The sequence below is a fragment of the Somniosus microcephalus genome, chromosome 3, assembly GCF_052327205.1.
Source record: "Somniosus microcephalus isolate GS21.2 chromosome 3, FLI_Smic_1.0, whole genome shotgun sequence".
In the NCBI taxonomy this organism is placed as follows: domain Eukaryota; kingdom Metazoa; phylum Chordata; class Chondrichthyes; order Squaliformes; family Somniosidae; genus Somniosus; species Somniosus microcephalus.
This window is the reverse complement of record NC_140989.1, coordinates 361,990,912-362,011,728: the sequence shown is the minus strand read 5'-3', so window position 1 is coordinate 362,011,728 and position 20,817 is coordinate 361,990,912.

The following is a 20,817-nucleotide window of genomic DNA, read 5'->3' as shown; positions in this document are numbered from 1 at the left end:
GCGCGAGTTGGATAGGATTGATTGGGGAATGTCACTCAAAGGGTTGACGGTGGATAGGCAATGGCAAACATTCAAAGATCGCATGGATGAACTACAGAATTTGTTCATCCCAGTTTGGCATAAAAATAAAACAAAAAAGGTGACTCAACCGTGGCTAACAAGGGAAATTAGAGATTGCATAAGATCCAAGGAGAGGGTATATAAATTGGCCAGAAAAGCAGTAAACCTGAGGATTGGGAGCAGTTTAGGATTCAACAAAGGAGGACAAAGGGATTAATTAAGAGGGGGAAAATAGAATATGAGAATAAGCTTGCAGGGAACTTAAAAACTGACTGTAAAAGCTTTTATAGATATGTGAAGAGAAAAAGATTGGTGAAGTCAAGCGTAGGTCCCTTGCAGTCAGAATCAGGGGAACTTATAATGGGGAACAAAGAAATGGCAGACCAACTAAATACATACTTTGGTTCTCTCTTCACAAAGGAGGACACAAATAACCTCCCAGAGATGTTGGGGAACATAGGGTCTGACGAAAGGGAGGAACTGATAGAAATCAGTGTTTGTAGGGAAATGGTGTTAGAGAAATTGACGGGATTGAAGGCAGATAAATCCATAAGGCCTGATAATCTACATCCTAGGGTACTTAAGGAAGTGACCCTAGAAATAGTGGATGCATTGCTGGTCATCTTCCAAAATTCGATAGACTCTGGAACAGTACCCATGGATTGGCGGGTAGCTAATGTTACCCCACTGTTCAAAAAAGGTGGTAGAGAGAAAACGGGAAATTACAGACCGGTAAGCCTGACATCGGTAGTGGGGAAAATGCTAGAGTCCATTATAAAAGATGTAATAGCAGAGCACTTGGAAAACAGTGACCGGATCGGACAAAGTCAACATGGATTTACAGAAGGTAAATCATGCTTGACTAATCTACTGGAATTTTTTGAGCATGTAACTGGTAAAATAGATAAGGGAGAACCAGTGGATGTGGTGTAATTGGACTTTCAAAAGGCTTTCAATAAGGTCCCGCATAAGAGATTAGCATGTAAAGTTAAGGCACATGGGATTGGGGGCAAGGTATTGACTTGGATAGAGAACTGGTTGGCAGACAGAAAGCAAAGAGTTGGAATAAATGGCTCTTTTCCCGAGTGGCAGGCAGTGACTCGTGGGGTACCGCAGGGCTCGGTCCTTGGACCCCAGCTATTCACAATATATGTTAATGATCTAGACGAGGGAACTCGATTTAATATCTCCAAATTTGCAGATGACACAAATCTGGGTGGGCGTGTGTGCTGTGAGGAGGATGCCGAGAAACTCCAGTATGATTTGGACAGGTTGGGTGATTGGGCAGAAGAATGGCAGATGCAATATAACGTGGATAAATGTGAGGTTATCCACTTTGGTGTCAAAAACAAGTCGGCAGATGATTATCTGAATGGCAATAGATTGGGAGAAGGGGAAGTGCAAGGAGACCTGGGCGTCCTTGTGCACCAGTCGCTGAAGGTAAGCATGCAGGTGCAGCAGGCGGTTAAGAAGGCAAATGGGATGTTGGCCTTCGTTGCGAGAGGATTTGAGTACAGGTACAAGGATGGTAGTACAGGGCCTTGGTAAGACCACATCTTGAGTATTGTGTGCAGTTTTGGTCACCTTATCTGAGGAAGGATGTTCTTGCCATGGAAGGTGTTCAGCGAAGATTCACCAGGATGATACCTGGGATGGCAGGAATGACGTATGAGGAGAGATTGGGTCGAATGGGCTTGTACTCGCTGGAGTTTAGAAGAATGAGAGGGGATCTCATTGAAACTTATAAAATTCTAACAGGACTAGACAGACTAGATGCAGGAAGGATGTTCCCGATGGTCGGGTGTCCAGAACCAGGGGTCACAGTCTAAGGATAAGGGGTAAGCCATTTAGGTCAGAGATGAGGAGGAATTTCTTCACACAGAGAGTGGTGAACCTGTGGAATTCTCTACCACAGAAGGCAGTAGAAGCCAATTCATTAAATATATTCAAGAAGGAGTTAGATATATTACTTAAGGCTAAAGGGATCAAGGGATATGGGGAGAAAGCAGGTACTGGGTACTGAATTTGGATGATCAGCCATGATCGCATTGAATGGCGGAGCAGGCTCGAGGGGCCGAATGGCCCACTCCTGCTCCTATCAACTATGTTTCTATGTTTCTATTCCCTCTGGTCTGTGTGTGTGTGTTAGTGACACTGTAAACACAGCTGGGAGATTCTCTCTGGTCTGTGTGTGTGTGTTAGTGACACTGTAATCACAGCGGGGAGATTCCCTCTGGTCTGTGTGTGTGTGTTAGTGACACTGTAAACACAGCGGGTAGATTCCCTCTGGTCTGTGTGTGTGTGTTAGTGACACTGTCAACACAGTGGGGAGATTCCCTCTGGTCTGTGTGTGTGTGTTAGTGACACTGTAAACACAGCGGGGAGATTCCCTCTGGTCTGTGTGTGTGCTAGTGACACTGTAAACACAGCGGGGAGATTCCCTCTGGTCTGTGTGTGTGTGTGTGTGTGTTAGTGACACTGTAAACACAGCGTGGAGATTCCCTCTGGTCTGTGTGTGTGTGTTAGTGACACTGTAAACACAGCGGGGAGATTCCCTCTGGTCTGTGTGTGTGTGTTAGTGACACTGTAAACACAGCGGGGAGATTCCCTCTGGTCTGTGTGTGTGTTAGTGACACTGTAAACACAGCGTGGAGATTCCCTCTGGTCTGTGTGTGTGTGTTAGTGACACTGTAATCACAGCGGGGAGATTCCCTCTGGTCTGTGTGTGTGTGTTAGTGACACTGTAAACACAGCGGGAAGATTCCCTCTGGTCTGTGTGTGTGTGTTAGTGACACTGTCAACACAGTGGGGAGATTCCCTCTGGTCTGTGTGTGTGTGTTAGTGACACTGTAAACACAGCGGGGAGATTCCCTCTGGTCTGTGTGTGTGCTAGTGACACTGTAAACACAGCGGGGAGATTCCCTCTGGTCTGTGTGTGTGTGTGTGTGTGTTAGTGACACTGTAAACACAGCGTGGAGATTCCCTCTGGTCTGTGTGTGTGTTAGTGACACTGTAAACACAGCGGGGAGATTCCCTTTGGTCTGTGTGTGTGTGTGTGTGTGTGTGTGTGTGTGTTAGTGACAGCGCAAGGATCATTATGGGTTTTTGGGTGTAAATATTTTGGACACTCCATGCCTGCATATGACTTTCATTTGCCGTTTGAACAGGGACATTAACTTGATTAAAATAAAACGGGTTAGCCCCTCGATTGAAATACAGGACGGAGAAATTTGATACGAATGTGGTGCCTCGCTGCGATAACCTCCAGCCTTTTACTGTTCACTGTCTAGTTTTGTCCAGTTTCCCAGCACAAGCTGATTCTCAATCGATGCGACAGAATGCACTGAATATCTGCTCGGTGTCATCTTTCAATCCCAGCTTAAACCGACGGGACATTCGGGAGCTCGGTTGCCAATTCATTAGTAATAGCGCTCAGGCGAGGTTTGAGAGCTGCAAGGTTGGGCAGACTATCCTAACGCAGAGAAACCGCGGGCGCAGAAATGCTGAGCAGAACTGCGCAGGAGAAGGATCTGTTCACTAAACTGCTTGGCCACTTAACCTTGATCAGATGGAGTGACACATGCAGAGGCATTATTTGTCTCCGTACGAAGCAGTAAGTGTGGGAGGTCTGCAGGCCTCTCTTCGTTACGACCAAACCCCTTGTTGTTAGCCAGCTTTTGTGAGCACGGGCTGAAAGCCAGCCAAGGCTTAATGAGAGAATTTAGGAGAAACTCTCAGAACTCATCGCGACTGCTCTGTGGGTGGTGTGGCTCACCCACGCGAGGATTCTTGTGTTTTGGGAAATGTGCAGAGAAGTGCGTTAGAAGCACTTCTTCACACAAAGGGTGGTGGAAATCTGGAACTCTCTGCCCCCAAAAATTGTTGAGGCTGGAGGACAATTGGAAAATTTCAAAACTGAGATTGAGAGCCTTTTGTCAGGTTAAGTGTTTTAAGGGTTACAGAACCAAGACAGGCAAGTGGAGTTAAGCTACAGATCAGCAATGGTCTCATTAAATGGCAGAACAGGCTTGAGGGGCTGAATGGCCTCCTCCTGTTCCGATATGCCACGCTGCATGTCACACAGTTCTCTAACCTCCTGCTACCGGTGTTATAAACACGATCTGTGTACTATACATAACAACATAAAATGCTGGAAATACTCAGCAGGCCAGGCAGCATCCGTGCAGAGAGAGAAACAGAGTTAACGTTTCAGGTCTGGGACCCTTCCGTGCAGCGCTTGCTAAGATACGCTTCTGCCAGACCAGGGTTTCATTGGTTGTCCGAGATAAGAAGGAAAATAAGAAAAAACCTCAAGACGTGCCCCCCCCCCGCCCCCCGCGCTTTACATAGAAACATAGAAGATAGGAGCAGGAGTAGGCCATTCGGCCCCTCGAGCCTGCTCCGCTATTCAATGCGATCATGGCTGATCATCCAAACTCAGTACCCTGTCCCTGCCTTCTCCCCATATCCCTTGATCCCTTTAGCCTTAAGAAATATATCTAACTCCTTCTTGAATATATTTAATGATTGGCCTCTACTGCCTTCTGTGGTAGAGAATTCCACAGGTTCACCACTCTCTGGGTGAAGAAATTCCTCCTCATCTCTGTCCTAAATGGCTTACCCCTTATCCTTAGACTGTGACCCCTGGTTCTAGACTCCCCCGCCATCGGGAACATCCTCCCTGCATCTAGTCTGTCTAGTCCTGTTAGAATTTTACAAGTTTCAATGACATCCCCTCTCATTCTTCTAAACTCTATCGAATATAAGCCCAATCGACCCAATCTCTCCTCATATGTCATTCCTGCCATCCCAGGTATCAGTCTGGTGAATCTTCGCTGCACTCCCTGCATGGCAAGAACATCCTTCCTCAGATAAGGTGACCAAAACTGCACACAATACTCAAGGTGTGGTCTCACCAAGGCCCTGTACAACTGCAGCAAGACATCCTTGTTCCTGTTCTTGAACCCTCTCGCTACGAAGGCCAACATACCATTTGCCTTCTTAACCGCCTGCTGCACCTGCATGCTTACCTTCAGCGACTGGTGCACAAAGACACCCAGGTCTCGTTGCACTTCCCCTTCTCCCAATCTATTGCCATTCAGATAATAATCTGCCTTCCTGTTTTTGACACCAAAGTGGATAACCTCGCATTTATCCACGTTATATTGCATCTGCCATGCTTCTGCCCAATCACCCAACCTGTCCAATTCATACTGGAGTTTCTCAGCATCCTCCTCACAGCATACACACCCACCCAGCTTTGTGTCGTCTGCAAACTTGGAGATATTACATCTAATTCCCTCATCTAGGTCATTAATATATATTGTGAATAGCTGGGGTCCAAGGACCGATTCCTGCGGTACCCCACTAGTCACTGCCTGCCACTCGGAAAAAGACCCATTTATCCCAACTCTTTGCTTTCTGTCTACCAACCAGTTCTCTATCCAAGTCAATACCTTGCCCCCAATCCCATGTGCCTTAACTTTACATGCTAATCTCTTATGTGGGACCTTATCGAAAGCCTTCTGAAAGTCCAAATACACCACATCCACTGGTTCTCCCTTATCTATTCTACCAGTTACATCCTTTACAGCCAATGAAGTACATTCTTGAAGTCTCACAATGTAGGAAACGCAGCAGCCAAGTTGTGCACAGCAAGATCCCACAATCACAACATGATAATAACCAGATAATTAGTTTTTGATGGTGTTCATTGAGGGATAAATATTGGCCAGGACACCGGGGAAAACGCTCCTGCGAAAAAGTGCCATTTGATCCTTTACCTCCGCCTGAGAAGGCAAACAGGACCGCGGTGTAACAACTCACCCACAAGACGGCCCCTCCGACAGTGCAGCACTCCCCTCAGTACTGCATCGCCAATATCAGCCTTGATTTCGTGCTCAAGGCTCTGGTGTGTGAGTTGAACCCACAACCTTCTGACTCAGAGGCGAGAGTGTACCCACTGAGCCACAGCTGACACACAACGAGGTACAAAATGAACCCCGCAGTGCGTCCGACAGTGGTCAGCAGCAAGGACTGAGGCGTCTGATCAGAAGGAGTGAGACAGTTCACAGACCCACTTAAGCTAAACATTCCCACTGCCTCAATAACGGCGAAGGCTTTACATATTAGCGTGAAACTCAGCCACACACTACTTTAATGACCAACAACAACTATAACGTTTATATAACATCTTTAATGTACTAAAACGTCCCAAGGCGCTGCACAGGAGCGATTATCAAACATAATTTGACACCGAGCCACATAAGGAGCTATTAGGACAGGCTTGGTCAAAGAGGTAGGTTTTAAGGAGCGCCTTAAAGGAGGAAAGAGAGGTAGAGGGGCAGAGAGGTTTAGGGAGGGAATTCCAGAGCTCGGGGCCTTGGCAGCTGAAGGCACGGCCGCCAATGGTGGAGCGATGAAAATCAGGGGTGCGCAAGAGGCCAGAATTGGAGGAGCGCAGAGATATCGGGAGGGTTGTAGGGTCTGGAGTGGGTTACAGAGATAGGGAGGGGTGAGGCCACGGAGGGATTTGAACACAAAGATCAGAATGTTAAACTTAACCCACAGCTGGTCCTGGGGTTAATGTAGGTCAGCGAGCACAGGGGATCGTTGTGTGAAGGGGAACTTGGTGCGAGTTAGAATACGAACAGCAGAGTTTTGGATGACCTCAGGTTTACAGAGGGTTCGAGGTGGGAGGCCGGTCCGGAGAGCTTTGGAATAGTTGAATCTAGAGCATTAAGCTGTTTAAAATATATTAAAAACAAACACATCAAGCTTTGATCTACTGTTTAAAGGTTTAATTTTCCCCGCTAGTGCTTTGTTCAGCGTCGTTGTGTCAAATTTGCTTAGCCTGCTGTTTTAGTGCAGTAGTTAGCGCATCTGTTTAATGGCTTTATTAAAGTTTTATTTTACAAAGCCACTCATTAGAGCACGAAAGAGAAATATCGACCGCTGGTTTTCAAATTGCCCCAGTTGTGGTATATATTCTCAACATAGCATTTTCAGGATGGCATTGATTGTCTGATTATGTATGTTTGCACAGTAGTGTAGCCTGCTTTTAGGTTGGGGGCTGGGACATTAGTTAAGGCTGGAATGGCACAGGGGGATACAGATATGCAGGGGTAGCCCATCTGTATTAGAATGTTTGTTGGCTCGCTCACTCTTCCTGTACAGCCAGGATCTTATAGTCTGCCTGGTATCGGTGCGTTGTGGGGTTTGTGAGGAGGGGCTTCCTGTATGGACTGCTGCGAAAGGGGTTGCAGAGTGTTTGGTACACATTAACATAGAAACACAGAAACATAGAAGATAGGAGCAGGAGTAGGCCATTTGGCCCGTCGAGTCTGCTCCGCCATTCAATGCGATCATGGCTGATCATCCAAACTCAGTACCCTGTCCCTGCTTTCAACCCATATCCATTGATCCCCTTAGCCTTAAGAAATATATCTAACTCCTTCTTGAATATATTTAATGAATTGGCCTCAGCTGTCTTCTGTGGTAGAGAATTCCACAAGTTCACCACTCTCTGGGTGAAGAAATTCCTCCTCATCTCAGTCCTAAATGGCTTACTCCTTATCCTTAGACTGTGAGCCCTGGTTCTAGACTCCCCCGCCATCGGGGACAGCCTTCCTGCATCTAGTCTGTCTAGTCCTGTTAGAATTTTATGAGTTTCAATGAGATAGAAACATAGAAGATAGGAGCAGGAGTAGGCCATTCGGCCCCTCGAGCCTGCTCCGCCATTCAATGCGATCATGGCTGATCATCCAAGTTCAGTACCCTGTCCCTACCTTCTCCCCATATCCCTTGATCCCTTTAGCCTCAAGAAATATATCCAACTCCTTCTTGAATATATTTAATGAATTGGCCTCTACTGCCTTCTGTGGTAGAGAATTCCACAGGTTCACCACTCTCTAGGTGAAGAAATTCCTCCTCATTTCTGTCCTAAAAGGCCTACCCCTTATCCTTAGACTGTGACCCCTGGCTGTGGATTCCCCGACCATCAGGAACATCCTCCCTGCATCTATTCTGTCCAGTCCTGCCAGAATTTTATAAGTTTCAATGAGATCCCCCCTCATTCTTCTAAACTCCAGCGAGTACACGCCCAATCGACCCAATCTCTCTTCATACGTCATTCCTGCCATCCCAGGTATCAGCCTGGTGAATCTTCGCTGAACTCCTTCCATGGCAAGAATATCCTCCCTCAGATAAGGCGACCAAAACTGCACACAATACTCAAGATGTGGTCTCACCAAGGCCCTGTACAACTGTAGCAAGACATCCCTGTTCCTGTACTCAAACCCTCTCGCTATGAAGGCCAACATACCATTTGCCTTCCTAACCGCCTGCTGCACCTGCATGCTTACCTTCAGCAACTGGTGCACAAGGACACCCAGGTCTCATTGCACTTCCCCTTCTCCCAATCTATTGCCATTCAGATAATAATCTGCCTTCCTGTTTTTGACACCAAAGTGGATAGCCTCACATTTATTCACGTTATATTGCATCTGCCATGCTTCTGCCCAATCACCCAACCTGTCCAAATCATCCTGTAGTTTTTCGGCATCTTCCTCACAGCACACACGTCCACCCAGCTTTGTGTCATCTACAAATTTGGAGATATTACATCTAGTTCCCTTGTCTAGATCATTAATATATATTGTGAATAGCTGGGGTCCAAGGACCGATCCCTGCGGTACCCCACTATTCACTGCCTGCCACTCGGAAAAAGACCCGTTTATTCCAACTCTTTGCTTTCTATCTGCCAACCAGTTCTCTATCCAAGTCAATACCTTGCCCCCAATCCCATGTGCCTTAACTTTGCACGCTAATCTCTTATGTGGGACCTTATCGAAAGCCTCCTGAAAGTCCAAATACACCACATCCACTGGTTCTCCCTTATCTACTTTACTAGTTACATCCTCAAAAAATTCCAGTAGATTAGTCAAGCACGATTTACCTTTTGTAAATCCATGTTGACTTTGTCCGATCTGGTCATTGTTTTCCAAGTGATCTGCTATTACATCTTTTATAATGGACTCTAGCATTTTCCCCACTACCGATGTCAGGCTTACCGGTCTGTAATTCCCCGTTTTCTCTCTACCATCTTTTTTGAAGATCCCCTCTTATTCTTCTAAGCTCTAGTGAATATAAGCCTAATCGACCCAATCTCTCCTCATACGTCATTCCTGCCGTCCCAGGTATCAGTCTGGTGAATCTTCGCTGCACTCCCTCCATGGCAAGAACATCCTTCCTCAGATAAGGTGACCAAAACTGCACACAATACTCAAGGTGTGGTCTCACCAAGGCCCTGTACAACTGCAGCAAGACATCCTTGCTCCTGTACTCGAATCCTCTCGCTATGAAGGCCAGCATACCATTTGCCTTCTTAACCACCTGCTGCAACTGCATGCTTACCACCAAAAGCAAACTAACTGGCCTGTTACCTCATTTGTTGTTTCGGGGACTTGCTACGTGCAAAACGGCTGCAGTGGGTGCCTGCAAAACAACAGTGGCTGCACTTCAAAAAGTAACCCATTGACTGTGGTGCACTCTGGGACATCCTGGGGATGTGAAAGGCGCCATTTAAACGCAAGTTATTTCTTTCTTTACATGAAGGAGCGCGCCGAACCAGGGCACTACCTACCACAGCCCTGCGTTTATTTTGAAAGAGAGAGATACGACAAAATAAATGAGAAGTTTGAGCACGAAAATGAATAAATCCCACTTCAAATGAGTGGGACTTGACAGGTCTGATGTATGGGCATTTAATGAGATCTGGATACAGGGGTTGGGAGGAAGCATCAGGAATGATTGTTTTACATGTTAAGATTTCCCCTGAAGGTTCACTGCTCTGCTGTCAGAATACGCATTTATATTTACAAGAAATAGCACCTGAAAATAATGTGGTGAGTAAGATTCAGGTGAAGAAAAGATAAAGACATTTTTTTTTTTTTAAACCATTGTAACAGATGTTAAAATTTTAATATAAAAACCAGCCAGGAAAAGATTAAGACTGGAAGCACGTTTTTAAAAAGAAAATTGTTCCTCTCATCAGCAGCCAAAAAAAAGATAATTTAAGAAGTTATCTGGGATCAAGTTACATTTAGGAATCCGATGCTGCCGACTTGTAAATTCTCCGTGGCCTTGCCCCACGTTCACCCATCACCCCCTGTGTTCGCTGACCTACATTGGCTCCCAGTCCATCAATGCCTCGATTTTAAAATTCTCATCCTTGTTTTTCAAATCCCTCCACAGCCTCGCCCCCCCCACTCCCTGTCTCTGTAAACTCCTCCAGCCCCACAAACCCCCCCCGCCCCCCCGGCAAGATCTCAGCGCTCCTCCAATTCTGGCCTCTTGCACATCCCTGATTTTCATCGCCCCACCATTGGTGGTCGTGCCTTCAGCTGCCTGGGCCCCCACCTCTGGAATTCCCTCACTAAACCTGTCCGCCTTGTAAGCCTTTCTCTTGCTACTGTTCGGACTTCGAGAATTACGAATAAGCGTAACAATGACAGATTAGGGGCAGCACGGTGGCATAGTGGTTAGCACTGTTGCCTCACAGTGCCAGAGACCCGGGTTCGAATCCGGCCTCGGGCGACTGTCTGTGTGGAGTTTGCACATTCTCCCCGTGTTTGCGTGGGTTTCCTCCGGGTGCTCCGGTTTCCTCCCACAGTCCAAAGATGTGCGGGTTAGGTTGATTGGCTATGATAAATTGACCCTTAGTGTTAGGGGGATTAAATACGTGGGGTTACAGGGATAGGGTGGGATATGTATTGGTGTAGGGGTTACAGGGATCAGGTGGGATATGTGTCGGTGCAGGCTCGATGGGCCGAAATGGCCTCTATCTGCACTGTGGGGTTTCTGTGATTCTGTGCTAAGTATGTGATCAATAAAATCGGTCTTTACTCACATTATAGTTCAAAATTGAAGTGTACATAGAAGCATTCTCTCGCAATCAATATGCTTCCAATTTACCCGTACACAAAAGTACCTTCCCAGCAACTCATACGCTATCTCCTGGCAATTCATATTCCAAGTCAACCATACATAAAAGTAATAAAAACAGAAAATGCTGGAAATACTCAGCAGGTCAGGCTGCATCTGTGGAGAGAGAAACAGATTCAACGTTTCAGGTCGATGGGTCATTGACCTCTGTTTCTCTCTCCACAGATGCTGCCTGACCTGCTGAGTATTTCCAGCATTTTCTGTTTTTATTTCAGATTTCCAGCATCCACAGTATTTTGCTTTTGTATACAAACAGTAACCCTTGAACAATATCTAAGATCTATGTCTGACTATATTCCTCTGTCTCTGGGTGATCGGTCCAGAAAAAGTCATAAGTCGAAACATAGACTGGCCAGCGTTCTCTGTTCGTCTGTTCTTCCGTTCTGTTTTCTTTCTTTCTGAATTTCCCGCCTCTGGGTCACTTCTTTTATAGGGCCTTTCTGCCGGCCTCCCTCGCAGCTCACTGTCTCCCTCTCTTTGATAGGTCAGTTTCACTCCAAACTGTTGAGTCTGTGTGTTCCAGATTTACTTATTTTAAATAACTGAACACAGACTACAGGAAAAACTTAAACAGGTCTTTACTACTTGAAGGTCAGGGCTGAACTGCTTTACAAATTACTACACAGAGCTTATATACCGGTGTGGTCACCACCGGTACTACAATATACAGTAGCAAGAGAAAGTAGTCCATCTTCTTAAGGTAGTTCTCTTAAGGTGGTACAGGTTACATACACCACAATTCCTCCCTTTTTAGCTTAACAGTGTACACCCCAATTTAAACATAACATGGATAACATATATACAACTTTCATGCAACTGTTCAAAGATTCAGTCTCTGAGGAGGCCTCCTGATCCAAGTTGGATAACGCCTTTCAGGGGTCTCTGATTCTGGTTGCTGGGATGACTCCTCTAATTGATCTCTTATGGATTGAACATCCTCATGTACGTTCGCGTTTGAGGTAGATGCTACAGGTTCAATCATTTCTTCCACTGGTGTCTCTGCCGTAGCCATGGGTTCGACCCTTGTTCTCGATTCTACAAGTTGGTCAGCATGACGTCGTATTACGTTTTCACCAATCTCTACCGTGTACATCAGGGGTCCTTGTCTGGCACGAATTGTTCCAGATTGCCATTTCTCATTCTTATAGTCCCGGGCTAACACTGGTTGTCCTATTTCGAAACTCCGAGTGGTCTTGTTGTTTACATGCTGGAACTGTTTGTTTTCGACTTCCCGACGCACATTTGGTTTTAACAAATCCAACCTGGACCGTAACCTCCTGTTATAAAACATCATGGCAGGACTTTGATTTGTCACTGCATGTGTGGCGTTTTGATATGCCATTAGGAAATTGTCCACCTTGTGTTGTAGTGGAATATGGTCTTCGCTCATGGCCTTTATCGCTTTTTTGAACGTTTGCACAAATCTCTTGGCCAACCCATTTGTAGCCGGATGATATGGGGCAGATGTATAGTGTTTCACCCCATTCTTCTTCATGAATTTCTGGAATTCTTCTGACACGAACTGCGGTCCGTTGTCTGAACATATCTGTTCTGGCAATCCATTTCTTGCAAATATGGTTCTAAGAACTGCGATCGGCTTTTCCGAGGTAGTGGTCGCCATCTTAATCACTTCTGGCCATTTAGAATGTGCGTCTACCGCTATCAAAAACATGGAATCCATGAATGGACCTGCAAAGTCGATATGTACACGCTGCCATGGGGTTGAAGGCCATTCCCATGGATGCAGCGGTGCAATTGAAGGTGCATTTTGAACTTTTTGGCACCCTGAGCAGCTTTTAGTCAGATCCTCTATTTGTTTGTCGATACCTGGCCACCACACATAAGCCCTAGCAAGGCTTTTCATCTTGACTCCCCCCAGATGACCTTCATGCAGTTCCTTTAGAACTCTCTCCCTTAATTTAGGAGGAATAATCACCCTTGTTCCATACATCAATGTTCCTTGACAAAGCTGTTCTCGTCTGGCTGAGAATGCCGGTAACAATGGTTCGCCATGTGCTGGCCATCCCTTCACTGTCAATTCGTAGACCCGAGACAGTGTCGGGTCGTTCCTGGTCTCTCTCTCAATACTCGCATTGGTGACTGGCAAACATTCGATGATGGTCGAGTGAAATAACTCAACAGGGTCAACTGTCGGTGCCTCTTCCGCTGTAGGTAGTGGCAGGCGCGACAGCCCATCAGCATTACCATGTTGCTTTGTACCTTTGAATTCGATCTCATATTGATGTGCCCCTAGGAAAAGGGACCATCTCTGGAGCCTCTGCGCTGTCATCACCGAAACACCCTTCTTAGGGTTAAAAATGGAAACCAACGGCTGGTGGTCTGTCAGCAGCGTAAACTTTTGGCCTTGCAGGTAATGATTAAATTTTTTTACTCCCCACACGAGGCTGAGAGCCTCCCTATCTATCTGAGCATAGTTGCGCTCAGCGGAGGTCAATGATCTGGATGTGAACGCGACTGGTCTTTCCAAGCCATTTGGCAACTTATGTGATAGCACTGCCCCAATACCATATGGAGAAGCATCACAAGCTAAACGAATAGGCAGCGTTGGGTTAAAGTGAGCCAACACTTCCTTGGAGGTGATCAATGCCTTGCTTTTGTGAAAAGCCCGCTTACAGTCCTCGCTCCACTTCCATGGCACTCCCTTTTGTAAAAGAGCGTTCAGCGGGTGTAGCACCGTGGATACATTTGGCAGAAACTTATGGTAATAGTTAATCAACCCTAGGAACGACCTCAACTGGGATACATTTTCCGGAGCGGGAGCCTTCACAACAGCTTCGATCTTGTCAGGTGACTTGTGAAGCCCCTCCTGGTCAATGACGTGACCACAGTACGAGATTCGCTTCTGAAAGAACTCACATTTCTGGTGATTAACTCGAAGTCCATACTCTTTCAATCTGGTGAGCACCTGTTCCAAATTAGCAAGGTGTTCCTCATCATCATCTCCTGTAATAAGAATGTCATCCAGATAGCATTGTGTGCCAGGAATTCCCTGTAATACCTGCTCCATGGCCCTTTGCCAAATCGCTGGAGCCGATGCCACTCCAAAAACCAGTCTATTATACCGATATAAGCCCTTATGCGTGTTGATCGTGAGATACTGGCGTGACGCTTCATCAACTTCCATCTGTAAGTACACCTGCGCCAGGTCTATCTTGGTGAAGTGTTTCCCGCCAGACAACGAAGCGAAGATATCCTCAATCCACGGAAGCGGATATTGCACCGTGTGAAGAACTGGATTAACAGTGATCTTGAAATCGCCACAGATGCGAACCTTCCCCGGTTCCCCCGGCTTGTTGCTCAATGAACGCTTCATGACGGGAACAATGGGCGTGGCCCATTCGCTCCAGTCCACCTTTGACAGTACTCCTGAACGTTCTAGCCCTTCCAGCTCAGCTTCCACAGCAGGTCGTATCACTTAAGGTACCGGTCTGGCTTTGAAAAATTTCGGGTTTGCATGTTCTTCAACCTTGATGTTTGCCGTAATTCCTTTCAGTGTTCCCAGTCCCTGTTGGAACACCTCCTTAGCATCATCCAATATTCTGGACAGTCGTTTAGGTTTGACATCGTCCTTTTTACCGGAATCTACAGTTAGTGCTTTTAAGGAATGCCAGTCCATATTTATTCTCCTGATCCATTCCCGTCCCAGTAGTGGTGGACCTCCCTCAGGTAACACGTACAAGTCCATTCCTTTGCTTTCTTTACCCTTGTGGACCACCTTTATTATGTGGCCGGCCAAGTGGAAAAAGTGCTAGTAGGTGAGCACTTTGGTGATAGTGACCATAATATGGTAAGATTTAAGGTGGCCATGGAAAAGGACAGGGATGGGCCGGAAATAAAGGTTCTAAATTGGGGGAAGGCCGATTTTAATAGGATAAGGCAGGATCTGGCCAAAATGGACTGGGATCAGCTACTTGTAGGAAAATCCGCATCGGAGCAATGGGAGGCTTTCAGAAGGGAGATTGAGAACATACAATGGCAACATGTTCCCGTAAAGGTCAAGGGTGGTTCCAAAAACCACAGGGAACCTTGGATGTCAGGGGATATACGGGAATGGATTAGGAAAAAAAGGAGGGCTTTTGGTAGATACAAAAGGCTAAAGACGGAGGAAGCCCTAGAGGAGTACAAAAAGTGCAGGGGGATACTTAAAAAAGAAATTAGGAGATCAAGGAGGGGCCATGAAATAACACTGGCAAGCAAAATAAAGGAAAATCCGAAGATGTTTTATAAGTATATTAAGGGTAAGAGGATAACTAGGGAAAAAATAGGGCCCATTAGGGACAAAAGTGGCAATCTGTGTGTGGAGCCGGAAGATGTAGGAGGGGTTCTGAATGAATTTTTTGCGTCTGTTTTCACTATGGAGAAGGACGATGTAGACATAGAAATAGGGCGGGGGGACTGTGATATGCTCGAACATATTAACATCGAGCGGGGGGAGGTATTGGCGGTTTTAGCTGGCCTAAAAATGGATAAATCCCCAGGCCCGGATGAAATGTATCCCAGGCTGCTGTGTGAGGCAAAGGAGGAGATTGCGGGGGCTCTAACACATATATTCAGGACCTCTCTGGCCACAGGGGATGTGCCAGAGGACTGGAGAACCGCTAATGTAGTACCATTATTCAAGAAGGGTAGTAGGGAAAAACCGGGGAACTACAGGCCAGTGAGCCTAACATCAGTGGTAGGAAAATTATTGGAAAAAATCCTGAGGGACAAAATGTGTCTCCACTTGGAGAGGCAAGGATTAATCAGGGATAGTCAACATGGCTTTGTCAAGGGAAGATCATGTCTGACTAATTTGATTGAATTTTTTGAGGGGGTGACTAGGTGTGTGGATGAGGGTAACGCAGTGGATGTGGTATACATGGATTTCAGTAAGGCCTTCGATAAAGTCCCGCACAGGAGACTGGTCAAGAAGGTAAGAGCCCATGGAATCCAGGGTGCCTTGGCACGTTGGATAAAAAGCTGGCTTAGTGGCAGAAGGCAGAGGGTGATGGTCGAAGGTTGTTTTTGTGACTGGAAGCCTGTGGCCAGTGGGGTACCACAGGGATCGGTGCTGGGTCCCTTGCTGTTTGTGGTCTACATTAATGACTTGGATATGAATGTAAAGGGTATGATCAGTAAGTTCGCGGATGATACAAAAATTGGTAGGGTGGTAAATAGCGAGGAGGGTAGCCTCAGTCTGCAGGACGATATAGATGGGTTGGTCAGATGGGCGGAACAGTGGCAAATGGAATTTAACCCGGAAAAGTGCGAGGTGATGCACTTTGGGGGGACTAACAAGGCAAAGGAATACACAATGAATGGAAAGACCCTAGGCAAGACGGAGGGTCAGAGGGATCTGGGTGTGCAAGTACACAGATCCCTGAAGGCGGCGGAACAGGTGGATAAGGTGGTAAAAAAGGCATATGGGATACTTGCCTTCATTAGCCGAGGCATTGAATATAAGAGCAAGGAGGTTATGATGGAGCTGTATAAAACACTGGTTAGGCCACAGCTGGAATATTGTGTGCAGTTCTGGTCGCCACACTACAGGAAGGATGTGATCGCGTTAGAGAGGGTGCAGAGGAGGTTCACCAGGATGTTACCAGGGCTGGAGCGCTTCAGCTATGAAGAGAGACTGGGCAGGTTGGGTTTGTTTTCCTTGGAGCTGAGGAGGCTGAGGGGGGACATGATTGAGGTGTACAAAATTATGAGGGGCATAGATAGGATGGATGCTGAGGAGCTTTTTCCCTTAGTAGAGGGGTCAATAACTAGGGGGCATAGATTCAAGGTAAAGGGCGGGAGGTTTAGAGGGGATTTGAGAAAGAACTTTTTCACCCAGAGGGTGGTTGGAGTCTGGAACTCACTGCCTGAAAGGGTTGTGGAGGCAGAAACCCTCACAACATTTAAGAAGCATATGGATGTGCACTTGAAATGCCATAACATACAAGGCTACGGGCCAAATGCTGGAATATGGGATTAGATTAGACAGGGCTTGATGGCCGGCGCGGACACGATGGGCCGAAGGGCCTCTATCCGTGCTGTATTACTCTATGACTCTATGACCTTTATTTTTATCTTCCCGATGGGGTACACTCTTTGCCCCGTGTATGTTTTCAATACAATCTCCGTATCCCTTAGGGGAATGTGTGAGAATAACCTTTTGTAATCTTGCTTATTCATGACCGTCAATGCCGATCCCGTGTCCAATTCCATCTTCACTTGGACTCCTGCTATCTGGAGTGTAACCCAAATAGTTTGGTGGTCTGCTGTGTTACCCACATTATGTATTCTTAGACAACCCAGTTCCTTACTGCTGGAGTCTGAATCCGTCTTCTGTTCATCCGTACTGTTCTCTGTCACCTTGTGTACTTTTTTGTACTTCTTCTGTGGTGACTTTTTGTTGCTGGTCTTCTTTCCTGACCGGCATACTTTCGCTATGTGACCGAGTCTGCCACATTTTTTGCATTCTTGATCTTTGAACCAGCACTGGTTCTGATCGTGCGTTGTCCTTCCGCAACGATAGCACTTTACTGCACCCAATGCCATTTGACTGGTGCTGAGTTCCGATGGCCTTAGCTGCATTTCTGCGGTGCCTCATGCTGCCGCCTCGTGCGATGCTGCAATGGTGACAGCTTTATCTAGCGTAAGGTCCTTTTCCTCTAGCAGTCGCTTCTGGGTTCCTTCTTTTAATAGTCCACACACGAACTTATCTCTCAGAGCATCTGCTAGTCCTGTACCAAACTGACAGTACTTTGATAGCTTGCGCAGTTCAATTAAGAATCCAGCATTGCTTTCCTCTTTCAGCTGCGCTCTTCTGTAAAATTTAAATCGTTCCGCTATCAGCAGCGGCGTGGGGTTTAAATGCTCTTGCAGGATAGTAACAATATTCGCGAAAGTCTTATCCGCCGGTTTATCTGGTGTTACAAGGTGCCTTAATAACCCGTACGTCTTCGCACCCATCGAGTTTAATAGGGTTAGTGCTTTCTTTTCAGCCGGTATCTCATTTGCTGTGCAATAAATTTCAATACGCTCCACATAAGTGGCCCAATCTTCGACATCGCTATCAAAAGCAGTGATGTTACCATTTTTAGGCATCCTTGTAAGTTTCTTTAAGTATTTTATTTTTTTTCCAAAATGGCGGCTTCCCGCGCTTGGCAGCTTTTCCCGCACTTGTCTTCTTCCTGCGCCGACTAAAATGGCGGCTTCCCACGCTTGGCTTCTTCCCCCGCTGGCTACAATGGCGATTACCGCGCTGTTGCCGTTCTCGCCTCCCAGCGGTCCTTAATTTCCCCCGACGCTGCTGCTTTTACTCCCCGCTGTCCTCGTGGGTATTAGCGCTTCCTTTCTTGCTGCGCGTCTATTCCGATTGCAGCCCAGCCCTTTACACCGGCTGCGGTCGAGTTCTCCGCCCTTTTTCCTCCGGTCTCGCCCCCCCTTCTCCACTGACAACGCGGCCGACTTTCTGCCCGTGTCGCTAGATCGGCTTACCCACCGCCGTGGAAGAAGGATGATCACTGCCTGTCGCTGATGGTGGACTTCGTGGTCAGCAATTCCAACCCGGGTTCTCGATGCCTCCCGTGCGAATGCGGTGCTCAGCAGGATGATGAGGGCGGATGCCTCTTCTCGATGCCCGTTCTGGGGACGAAGCTGCCTTGGATGCAATTGCCGCTGGGTAAGGTCGATTCGTCGCCACTGTTGAGTCTGTGTGTTCCAGATATACTTATTTTAAATAACTGAACACAGACTACAGGAAAAACTTAAACAGGTCTTTACTACTTGAAGGTCAGGGCTGAACTGCTTTACAAATTACTACACAGAGCTTATATACCGGTGTGGTCACCACCGGTACTACAATATACAGTAGCAAGAGAAAGTAATCCATCTTCTTAAGGTAGTTCTCTTAAGGTGGTACAGGTTACATACACCACACAAACCTTCCCTGATTGGAGTTCCTTCTGCATGACACGTTCATGTTCCTGTGAGGTGTGTAGGGGCGGGACTTCCTCGTCAATCGTGTTTCTCCTTCCTGTCCCTGTGGTCTTACAAACAAAGGATCACGTGCTGACCACCAGGCAAAGGACCCCCTGCTGACGTCTGCCATTTTGTGCCTTCACAAACAAAGGACCATGCTGACTTCCTAGAATTCCATGACCATTTCACAATTCATTCTGAACTTCAATCTCCACACGGTAACGGCAGTTTTATTACAGTTTTTACAATCTTACAGCCTCTCTACCTCTCTCTCTCCTCCTTTAAGATGCTCCTTAAAAATGACCTCTTTGACCAAGCATTTGGTCACCTGTCCTAAAATCTCTTTATGAGGCTCAGTGTCAAACCTTATCTGATAACCCTCCTGTGAAGCGCCATGGGACGTTTTACTACGTTAATGGAGCTATATAAGTGCAAGTTATTGTTGTTGTAGAAGTTGAAGCTGTCTTCAGTGTGGTGTTTGGGATGATTAGTTGCATAAGGACAGCACCATTCTAACTGAATTAGAATTTAATTATATATATGCCCTAAGCACCAAGTGGAGTTTAAAAAAGTGCGGGGGTTCTCCTGGGGGTGGTAATGAATTTCCTCGGAGCCGCTCGTGCTTCACCGCCCAACTTTCCCGGAGGTGCAATGGAAAGCAGTGGATCGGGAATAGATCTGAGCAAATTCCCAGCCCTGGTGTCCTGGCCATATTCCTCCTAAAACCAAAACCAGTGCAAGACAGCTTAACTGGTCAGTCACATTACTGCTGTGCATAGGATCATCCTGTGGGCAAAATGGTTGCCATATTTTCCCAACTAGCAACAAACAATTCCGAGTGTGTGAATCACTGCAGGTTGTTTCTGAGCCTCGTACTGAGGTGTTACATGAATGCGAATCTTTCCATCTTTCTTTATTGCACTGACGACCAGATTATATCTGCTAAAAGCAACTCTAGTTTTTAACGACTTATGTCTGTATAATGCTCCTCACTTGAGGGCGGGAGCACAAGATACTTACAGATGAGGAAGGCCATTTGGCCCATCTTAATTCATCGACAACCTGTGCACTCCCACCATTGCTGCATCTAGCTGTTTCTTAAATAATTCCAGGTGTTTTGCCTTCCACCACTCTGCTTGGAAGTCCTTTCCATGTGTTGATCACTCCTTGCTTGAAGGAGAACCACCTGATATCAGTCCTAAAGTTAACTTTTGCTACTATGAATCTGCGTCCCCTTGTCTTACTCCTGCTCTTTCATTTAAAGGAAAATTAGCTTTGACATGAATCTTGTCATTCATGTGGAAATGACTTATGAAATAATACTGGGCGGCCTGCTGGTGGCGCTGTCCAGGGAGAGTATAAATACTCAGGCATGGGCCCAGCTTGCTCGGGACATTCTTTAACAGGAACTAGTGAAGGACACAACTAGATCTCCATGTTGTAAAACAGTTGATTAAAGCTTTGTTTAATACTCAGACCAAGTGCCGAGTAGTTTTCTTACGTCAAGCCTTATCTCAGAGCCGATTACAGCGGGGGTGGACAATGAGTGGACATTGGGCGGGAGGTAGCCATGTAAAGCGATGGAAGGAGAGGAAAAAAAAAACATACTAGAGGAGAAGAGTCTGGAGGAGTCTTTTGAAGGGAGGGAGGGAAATGGCAAGGCAGAGCTGCTGAGGGGGAGGAGTTCCAGAGGGCGGAGGCACAGTGTCTGCAGGACTGGGGGAGTGAGGCGAGTGAGCAACAAAAAGTTGAGGATGCTGCAAGGACTATGGAGGGGATTTG